The sequence below is a fragment of the Mastigoproctus giganteus genome, chromosome 9, assembly GCF_048544385.1.
Source record: "Mastigoproctus giganteus isolate SK-2022 chromosome 9, ASM4854438v1, whole genome shotgun sequence".
Taxonomy (NCBI): Eukaryota; Metazoa; Arthropoda; class Arachnida; order Uropygi; family Thelyphonidae; genus Mastigoproctus; species Mastigoproctus giganteus.
Window position 1 is genome coordinate 15,370,679 of NC_143583.1, and position 10,834 is coordinate 15,381,512.

Sequence of the window (10,834 nt, forward strand, 5' to 3'; positions counted from 1 at the left end):
AAAATTATCATTGAGAAAATTTACCTTAATTAATCAATCGATATACATTAAATTAAAAAAAAAAAACGTACAGCCACATTGTAAAGATGAATAAACTGCAAAGCACTGCGGTCTGCGAGCTTAACTGGGTAAAAGTAATGATTATATACAACCCCAGGGGTTCACGTCTGGTGAGTATGGGCTTGGCACACCCAGGGTCCTGAGCTGGATAGCATCATTCTTCTCTTTCTTGGTGATTCCCTTTTGACTTCTGGCTCGCTCTCTCTCTCTCAGGGTAACTCGGAATTTTTTTTTTTTAGCTGGTGCAGCATAAGCCTCAGGCTTCCTTGCACTATATGGCTAGTGATAATAATAATAATAATAATAATAATACCACAGAAATATTTGAGACAACATCAATGCTCACGCAGAAACATCTCATTTTCTCAATAAGTGCGTGAAGAGCGAAGTTGATTTTCATTTCACTTCAGTAGATCTTAGAAAGAGACGGTCAGTGTTAGAGAGGAGTGACTATTTGTTGGAGGCATCTGCACCTCTCTACGCCTCGTCAACTGAGAAGTTCACATCAAAATGCCACCAGCTTGAGTAGCATTTCGGCTGGAAGAAAATGGTCGGATATATTGCTTATCGTTCATTGAACAAGGAGGTGGATTCGTCCTAAGGGAAGAGGTCTCACGCATGAATCCCAGACATGCAAAATCTTGTCAAACTGTTGGCGAGCAAAATCTTATACTCGCCAACGGTTTGACAGTGAGGCACTAAACTTGTTATTCGACCTTTTCAGCCACAGTGGTTGTCCTCAACTGCAAAGGAAAGTGTTAGAGAGGAGATGCTTATGCGTCCCCCTTTCACAACCATTATTCGGTAGTGAGTACTCTCTTAATAAAGTTGGGAAAACAGATGCCTGTAACCTTTCAGCATAAAGAATGACTGAGGAGATCATTAAGAAAAAACATCTATTTCTTAAGGAGATATTATTATCATGCACTTACTGCTGTTTGACAAGCGAGTAGAGAGGGATGGTGTCAGCCTGGATTGCCTGAGTGTTGTGTGAAATCTGAATTTAGGGTCGGAAATAACCTGAGCCTTTCTGGTAATCGATCACAGCGACAAAGACCTTCAGAATTTGGGTGGAATCTGGTTAAAGAGAAAACAGATCCTTTGAGTGGATTTAATTAGACAACTAAGAAAACTTAGTTGATTTCAACCCTTCTGAAATTCAGTCTTGTCTTATATCTCGCAAAAAGGATTCTTCTGCTCCTATGCTTATCGTTAGTGACACTCTGATTTCTAGGCAAAATGATATATCTCTTTTGGGCATTACCATGACTTCTAATCTATCTTGGCACAAGCATTACAAATATTGCTTCCTCTGTATCTAAAAAACTTGGTTTTCTCTTTCGCTCTCGGCGTTACTTTTCTTCCAAACAGCTGCTCACTCTGTATAAATCGCAAATCCGCCCTGCCATGGAATATTGTTCCCACATCTGAGGTGGTGCCCCCAAAACCTCTCTCAGGCTTCTTGATTCCATTCAGAAGAGGGCAGTTAGGTTAATTAATGACTCATCTCTAACAGAGTCTCTCCACTCGCTGTCTCATAGACGCACTGTTTCTGCTGCATACCTCTTCTACAGATACTTCCATGGGCACTGTTCTTCTGAATTGGCTTCTATAATTCCCGCTCTCTTTCAAAACAGTCCGAACACGTGCCGCCACCAGCCAACATCCATTTACTGTCCAACTTCAAGCCCACAGAACCAACTTTTCATCTTTCTCATTTATTCATTCAACTGCCGTTTTCTGGAACAACCTTCCTTCATACGTAAGGCGCCTCCGTAGCCAGGTGGGAAGGAACAGCAGTGCATAGCACATGCTTCTTGATTAGACCGGGGTTCGAGCCCGTCACCACCAAATACGGAGGATGTGGAAAGGTCAGGGAATGGCCAGCGCATATCCCGGAACAATATGGCCTTAATGCTCCTAAAAACCAAATAACTAACTAACCTCCATACGTATTTCCTGAAAATTACAATCTACAGAAGTTCAAGTCCAATGTCGACAAATATCTTCTTTCGTCTTCTCAACCTCCAATCCAAGCACGGTGCTAAGTACTATAGGTTCTAATACCTCTCGTGTTTGGGGTTCACATAAAAAAAAAAAAAAAAAATTCGGTTAATGTTGTTAATGTTCAGCCCGAACTAAGTGAGCACACCATCTATGATAGTTTGTGGCTCTATCACCCAACGTTCTCTTTTGTAAATGTCTGGCCTCGATTCTCGACTACAGATCGGAGGAAGATATTTCGACCGGTGGTGGAAGGAAATTCTATAAGAATTCTGAAGTGGTGAACACGTTAACTGGCGTCAGTTCCGGGAACAGGAGCCGATGATAAAATATACGAAATTTCCAGGCTGGATATAAATAATCATGCCTCACATTCTTATTTGCCCCCCCCCCCCCATGCTTATACCATTCAGTTAACTTCAATCCTAGTAAAACTGAATTCTTTATTTCTCACAAATAACCATGAAAACCAAAAGTGGACTTTAGCTATATTACCAATAAGAAACAAAATCGTGATGATCTATTGTAATTTATTCCACTTCAAGGTAACAGCGACCTTCTTTACCTCCGGAGAGCTCTTGCAATTAAAGCTCTTGTAGATATTTGATATCAAACTTCTGCACAAGGTTATTTCTGGTCAAATCTAGGAACTGGACCCCTGCTGACTGTTCATATTCCAGGTCTCTTACTAAAGAAGAGCTTATATTTCTCAATAATTCTGTTAAAGTAGATGATAAGAAATTCTCTTTCAATAACCAAGTGCGGTTTGTGGTTAACCAACAGCAACTTGACCACTTAGTAAATCTGTCTGCAACTCATGAAAATTCGTCTGAACCAGTATGAATTAAGGATAACAAGATAACATTGATCAAAAGATATTTGATCGAACATACAATTAGATGAAATATTTATTTAATTTTATGTTTATTAAAGATTCTATGTTCACGCATGACTCAATATCCTTATTAGCTGTTATGCATAAAGCAAAATCCTATTTGATTTATTTATTAATAAATTACCTAATACAGCAATGAAGATTCATTGATTTAATAATTACTAAAACTGAAATTATACCAGTTAGTAGTTAATTATTAGACAACAAATAAATTTGTACAAGTAAGATATTGAGAACTGAATGAATGGGAGTACATTTGTATATTTATTGGGTGAAAACACCGAAAACTCCATCTTTAGAAGGATATAATGAGAACAGATAAAGAGTATGTTGTAGACGACCGCAGATTTCCATTCAGCAAAAGGAAAAGCAAAGAAGTCTGATGTACACATTGGTATTGTCGAATACAATATACTCTGGGAGTATACACGGCTCGCGCACACCAGGCTGATTTCGTCTGAACTAGAGCGTCCATTGTCGAGTCCTTTGTAGTTGGACTGGTCGATAAAAGGGAAAAAGCGATAAAGATTTCAGTATTGGACTTGCATTTTGTCCACAAAAATAAGACGAAAGATTTAATTCGATTATTGTAAAGTGGACACGGAAAATTCTAAATAGTCTCGACTTCGAGGATGTTTCACACCAAGAATGAATGAATGCGATTAGGTAAAAAAAAAAAAAAAAAGAAAAGAAAAGAAAAACATACCATAAAAGTATAAAGAAAGTGAAGTACTCTGTAAGGTTTTGAGAAACTTTATCGGTTGCATTAGCTGCGTCTCTAAATCATGGATTTCAAGTGGAAATTTAAGTTTTAAGAAAAAGAAACATTCTTTTGTAGGTTTATTCTTAAAGAACCGGTTATTTTTAATAACAGCCGCGATGTTTTGTGTTATTTTCCTCTGAAATTCCATTCACAAGAGAGTAACTGATTTCAATGTTCTCTTAAAATACTCAGCTTGTAACTATTTTCTTTACAAACTTTCCTCAAACCTCCATTATAGACGTTCTTTAGAATGGGTAAACATGGCATTGAACTGCTGGTTTAGTATAATCCCTTCTTTATCTAGGATTAATGATTAGTATCCCCCTGATCTCCCCTGAGACAGCTATCAAAAACTTTTAATTAATATTCAAATTCATGTAAGGCGTTCGTGGTATCCTTTTATACCCAAGATGAATGCGTTGAAGACGAGGAAGGAAAAATAAAAAAAGAATTGATCCCATAAACAACCTACGTTACTCACCGATTATACGATAGCGGGAGGCTTTCTTTATAATGCCTTTAATCGAAATAATTCCCCGCAGGTACATCTGTTTGCGTTCATTAGTTCAAAGTTTGCACAATTTCGAGGAAGTCATCTTTTAATGCGCGCACATTTTCCATTCACCCATCTAGTCAATGTCGGTCAGTTGCACATTAGCGGCACAAGAATTCCCTAATTTACTGCGTCTTTGGAAATTGTGAAATGCCTCTGTTTACTGAAAGATGATAGAGCGAGCCTTAGAGCGGAGAGGGAGAGAGAGAGAGAGAGAGAGAGAGAGAGAGAGAGAGAGAGAGAGAGAGAGGGTTGGTTCTAGGCGCGTGCAACTTGCGATCGCTACATTTGCACAGGGAAGATGACTTTTCTAGACATATATTAATTACTTCCTGAATCCAGAACATCTAGCTGTCAGAGGAAACTAATTCCACCATGAAAAATGAGTGCTAATAGATTAACTTTGTCACTGACTTATATTTAGATTACAGACCGGCCTGCCAACCAACGAATTACGTTGCTTTACTTAACCTCAACATTTGCAATTGGAAAATGGGAACACCGCTCGCCTCAATCCAATCTGACGTTGTCATGTAATTATCAGAAAACAATCCGACACTTCGCACAAGGGATAAACAAGAAAAGCTTAATCAGTAGTGCTTATTATCTTTGCAATGAATACCGAGAAATGGGTAAAGTTTCGTGCTTATAGTTATTAACACCTATCTGTTTCAACTCCGCACTAATGTATGGAGGCAATTTTTATTGTAACTTTATTTTACGGCCATGAACAGAAGACCTTATGCACTGCAAATGATGCTCATTAACTTGGAATATTTCTTGAGCTAATTAACCGTCCTATCTGCTTCTGGTATGCGACCTTCAGCTTGATTAAAATAATGCGGTTGAATAATGGAATGCCAGATATCCGAACAGATTGAAAGAATCGGGAAACGTATTTTCTATGTTCTGCTTTGATTTGTGTGGTGTCCTTTGTCATGAGTCTGTTTGTGATTTTCAATACCCAATGTTCACACTCGGTCTCGCTTTGTTATGTGTTTGTAATACGAATGCAATTAAAATGGGTTTGACCCTTTATTCTCTTAAGCATCCATTCGGTCCATTTTAATTACTCTTTATTAAAAGTGGAATCGTCTCTAGAAACATTAAAATATAACCAGAGTTTTATTTATTTAGGCAAAATATTAAAATCATCATTCTACTACCACCCGTGAAAAGGTTACACTAGTTATTAGGCTGTGCCTGGTGAGAATATTACAGCCAACACATTCCAAGATACCTTTTCCTGATATATGAGTTAAATTATTAAAATTAACAAATATACATTAATAAGCAATAGCCACACTCATCGTTATCAGAAGTATGCAGACAAATTTCTGGTTGTGATGGTGCAACTGCAAAATCCATGTACCATCCCTTTCGCATACACCATCACCCTACAAGGAATAAATGAAATAAAGATAAAGGAATCACGATGACATCTTCATCGTGAGGCTTCTATACTTGAATGTCAAAAGATAACATTTCCATTAGTGATTGATACATAATCAAATGTCAATGGATGACCCAATGCTATCATTATAGAAAAACTAAACACATAAAAACACGTGGTTGAGTAAAGTAAGAAAGAAAGAAAGAAACAAACAATAAACAGCCTCTATGGTGAAACTACTGGAACTAAACTGATAGAACTGTTTATTGTTTATTTTTATCACTATATACCCATCTCTTTTAGCACATATTTTTAGATAATGTAGCGTAATGGCATATGCACCTACACTTCGTTCCAGATGTTTTCATTCTTTGTTTTTCCCTTTTCCTCTCCAAATAATACAATTCATACACAGAACACTTTCAGTTACAAAGATTATCATTGAAAGAACAACTTTTCCGTGAGCATTTCTACACACCAGTTTCTAAAAGAAAATCCACAATTCCTGCGACTAGCTTAAATGGGTATTTCCATTTGTATTTGAATTAGTATTCCAATTTCCTGAAAGAGGCCTCTGAGGTCGGGAAAACTCATGTCTAAGAATATATAAATTCATACACCGACCATTGAATAAAATTTAAAATTTAATATGACTACAATCTTTACAAAAAAAAAAAAAAAAAATATTTACAATAAACTATTACGGAATGCTAAAAACTGTAATAAAAAAGATCATTTACAATAAAATTTGCTAAAATATAAAACATTAAAAGCGCTAAAAATCTGAAGCTTTCGGGAGCGTCAGCTCCCTTCTTCAACAGTGATATAACTACCTGCAACATCTCCTTAAGTAGCAGGCTCACGGTACCTCCACACGTGGTATTTCTCCACGTGGTTCAATCGGCACATGGTCAGAACTGGAAGCGGAAATGTCTCGGGAACGTGGCAAAGAAAATCGTTCATCCGACCTTAATATAATTGTTTCAAAGATAGGATTAATACGTATACCTCTATCTCTGTTTATTGTATTCCTACTGGATGAACTAATCCGTAAACCCTCGAGCCATTTACGCTCCCAGTATCCATGTGTACGATCCAAAATAATAGCGTCCTCCGGGGAGATTTGATGCTGCTTCTCCCAAAAATGTTCGGCCACAGCAGACTTGTTGTATTCAGCGGTTCTTATGGCATTTAAATGTTCCCCCAGACGATCCCTGAGCCGTCGTTTTGTTTCCCCCACATAACACTCCCCACAATCCGGGCCATTCTATTCTATAAACCACTCCACTACTAAGATCTTTTGGTATGCGGTCTTTGACCTGAGACACAGCTGTGCACAGCCTCCGCCCAGGAAGCTGTACACAGCGTGTCCCATAACCCCGTAAAATTCTTGCCAGATGTTCAGTAAGGCCCGGATAGTAGGGGATGTATGCGGTGGCTACCGGAACGAACGACTCCCTACGTTCGGACACTCCTCTACTATATCTATCCAGGATCCTCTGGGGGTATCCGCACTTTCTAAGTTCTGCCGTGACACGATTAATTTCTTTTTCTTTATCCTCAGAAGTGGCACAGTGTGATCTTACTCTGTCAAATAAAGCGTTTGCAACACTATTCTTATATTGTCCAGCTTGTGCTGAATTGAAATGGGTGTATTGACCTCTACACATGGGTTTTTTAAAAACTGACGTCTTAAGTCTAAAACCCACCCTGGAGATCAATACATCCAAAAATGACAGGGTACCACCCGTTTCCACCTCTGAGGTAAATTGTATAAATTGGGAGAAGCTATTAAGCCAGCAAACGGCATCATCCTCCCTCCCCTTCTGGACCAGGGCAAAGGTATCATCAACATATCTTCTCCAATTCCTAATAGGAAACGAACACCCACTAAAAACCCTACTTTCCAACTCCTCCATGGCCAGATTGGCCACGGTGGCACTAATGGGTGAACCCATGGCAGTACCGCGAACCTGCTTATACATAGTTCCTTGAAACAACATGGTAGTACTAGCTAGACATAATTCTACCCCGGTGCAAATGTCTTCCACACCGAGAAGTGATCTATTACCAAGGGAGGCATCCCTGGTCAATGCCATTTTTACACAATATACTGCATGACTAATAGGAATACATGTAAATAAAGATATAACGTCAAAAGAGATCATGCTCTCATCATCATTTATAGTCAAATTCCCCACAAAATTCACAAACTCTCTACTGTCTTTAACAACATATTCGGACTGCCCCACTATGGGTGCAATTAATTTAGCCAAGTTTAGCCAAGTAGCGCATAGGAAGGACTCCCTATAAATGAAACTATAGGTCTCAAGGGCACTTCTGCCTTATGAATTTTTGGCAGTCCGTAGAATCGCGGGAGTTGACTACCTGTAGTGTGTAATGACCAGTAAGTCTCCTTGGAAATCTTCTCCGTGTTCAACCAGGATTGTATCAGTTTATTGACTCGCCGTTCCAGCCCCACCAACGGGTTCCTCTGGATCACCTTATAAGTGTTATTATCTTGCAGAAGATCCAATGCCTTCTTATTATAATCTTCTGTATTCAGACCACCGTTGATCTCCCTTTATCTGCTGGTAAAACAACTATTCCTTTGTCTCTTCTCAATTCCTCTAGAGCTCTCTTTTGACTAAGGCTGAGATTCGGGGGTGCCTTCCTCACCTGACTCAACACTGCAGCTGACTTCACCCGCATTTCATTAGCTAAAGGCTCAGGAAACTTATTAATGGCCCGTTCAATACCCATTGCTATCTCCGCAATGGGGGGTTTCGAAGACACCAGAGTGAACTTGGGGCCTAAACTAAGGACTGCCTCCTGTTCTTTCGTGAGCTGTCTATTACTCAAATTATGTATAAAATGGGTGCTATTATCATATCGCTGTACCACATTTTCACTCACCAACCTATTAAACTTCATAATTTGTCTTTGTCTATATCACTCTGCTACCCTAACAACTTTATCCGAGACTAACCTTCTAATAAGAGCTAGGTGTCTAGAAGAAACATTGCTACCAATATTACCTAAATACATGCCAATTTGTCGTCTAGTAAATCTGAGATCTTCATGCAGCTTACGAATCCAAACATTCATAATACTCTTTTGAAAACGCACAGTGGCCCGTACTAATCGAACATCCTGGAAAGGTAACTTAACCCTTATTTGACAGAGTAAGATCACACTGTACCACTTCTGATGATAAAGAAAAAGAAATTAATCGTGTCACGGCAGAACTTAGAAAGTGCGGATACCCCCAGAGGATCCTGGATAGATATAGTAGAGGAGTGTCCGAACGTAGGGAGTCGTTCGTTCCGGTAGCCACCGCATACATCCCCTACTATCCGGGCCTTACTGAACATCTGGCAAGAATTTTACGGGGTTATGGGACACGCTGTGTACAGCTTCCTGGGCGGAGGCTGTGCACAGCTGTGTCTCAGGTCAAAGACCGCATACCAAAAGATCTTAGTAGTGGAGTGGTTTATAGAATAGAATGCCCGGATTGTGGGGAGTGTTATGTGGGGGAAACAAAACGACGGCTCAGGGATCGTCTGGGGGAACATTTAAATGCCATAAGAACCGCTGAATACAACAAGTCTGCTGTGGCCGAACATTTTTGGGAGAAGCAGCATCAAATCTCCCCGGAGGACGCTATTATTTTGGATCGTACACATGGATACTGGGAGCGTAAATGGCTCGAGGGTTTACGGATTAGTTCATCCAGTAGGAATACAATAAACAGAGATAGAGGTATACGTATTAATCCTATCTTTGAAACAATTATATTAAGGTCGGATGAACGATTTTCTTTGCCACGTTCCCGAGACATTTCCGCTTCCAGTTCTGACCATGTGCCGATTGAACCACGTGGAGAAATACCACGTGTGGAGGTACCGTGAGCCTGCTACTTAAGGAGATGTTGCAGGTAGTTATATCACTGTTGAAGAAGGGAGCTGACGCTCCCGAAAGCTTCAGATTTTTAGCGCTTTTAATGTTTTATATTTTAGCAAATTTTATTGTAAATGATCTTTTTTATTACAGTTTTTAGCATTCCGTAATAGTTTATTGTAAATATTTTTTTTTTTTTTTTTTTTTTTTTTTTGTAAAGATTGTAGTCATATTAAATTTTAAATTTTATTCAATGGTCGGTGTATGAATTTATATATTCTTAGACATGAGTATTCCAATTCTTGGAATTAGTATTTCAAGCTATAGAAGTAATAACATACAAAAATATTCAGAAATTTATATTTTAATGGAATGCGCAAGAAACATCAGATTCTATGCATTAGGGTGGAAAATGCATATTTCGATCACTTCTGAATTTATGTGGAAAAAGAAATTCAGCCTCCATCCCTTTTGAAATACGTAAATCTACTGTACAGTGCTATCCACTATTTCTTCAGAGTTAAACTTTTGAAGCCGCTGCTGTTAAGATTCGTACGGTTATTTGACAGCATAAATTAATAAAGAAATGAAAGGCAGTTTGAGAGCTTGTAATTTAGAGAATTGTTGCTATCTTGAAATATTGAAATGGTCATTAAAAAAAGTGTTTTCATAAAAACATAAAAAGTTTTAAATACACGTAAAAAAAACAATAAAAAGTTTTAAATACACTAGGACGTAAGAGAACATAAAATGAGATGGTAACTTTTAAAATCGGCAAATATGGTTAAAGCTGATTGTAACTACCATTAGTCGTCAACCAAAAGAGCACAAACACCTACCATTAAACATCAACCAAAAAGACCCCAAAGTGAACGAATAAATCTGTTCTGTTGCGACATTCTTTCAGTGCATCAGCGACTTAGACCATATTACGCCGTATATATTTTATGTCAGTAAATTTCGTGTGTTTTGTGATCAAAAAGAAGTTTCCGGAAGAGTGGGGAGAACCATGCTACCTTGCCTGCAACCGACTAACTCAGCCACATTGTGAAAAGGCTCATAGAAATTCCTGACGCCACTAACGAGATTTTATCTCAGGTCTTATCCAACTGACAAGATTCCAAGTCAGGTCTTTTCCACCCAGTGTGGGGAGGACAGCGATACTACCAACTGTACTACCACGAGGGCGAGATTCCATTCTTGTTTAAGTTATGGTACTATTGGTATCCACGAAGACTGGTAGCTGTATATTGCCATTAATCAAGT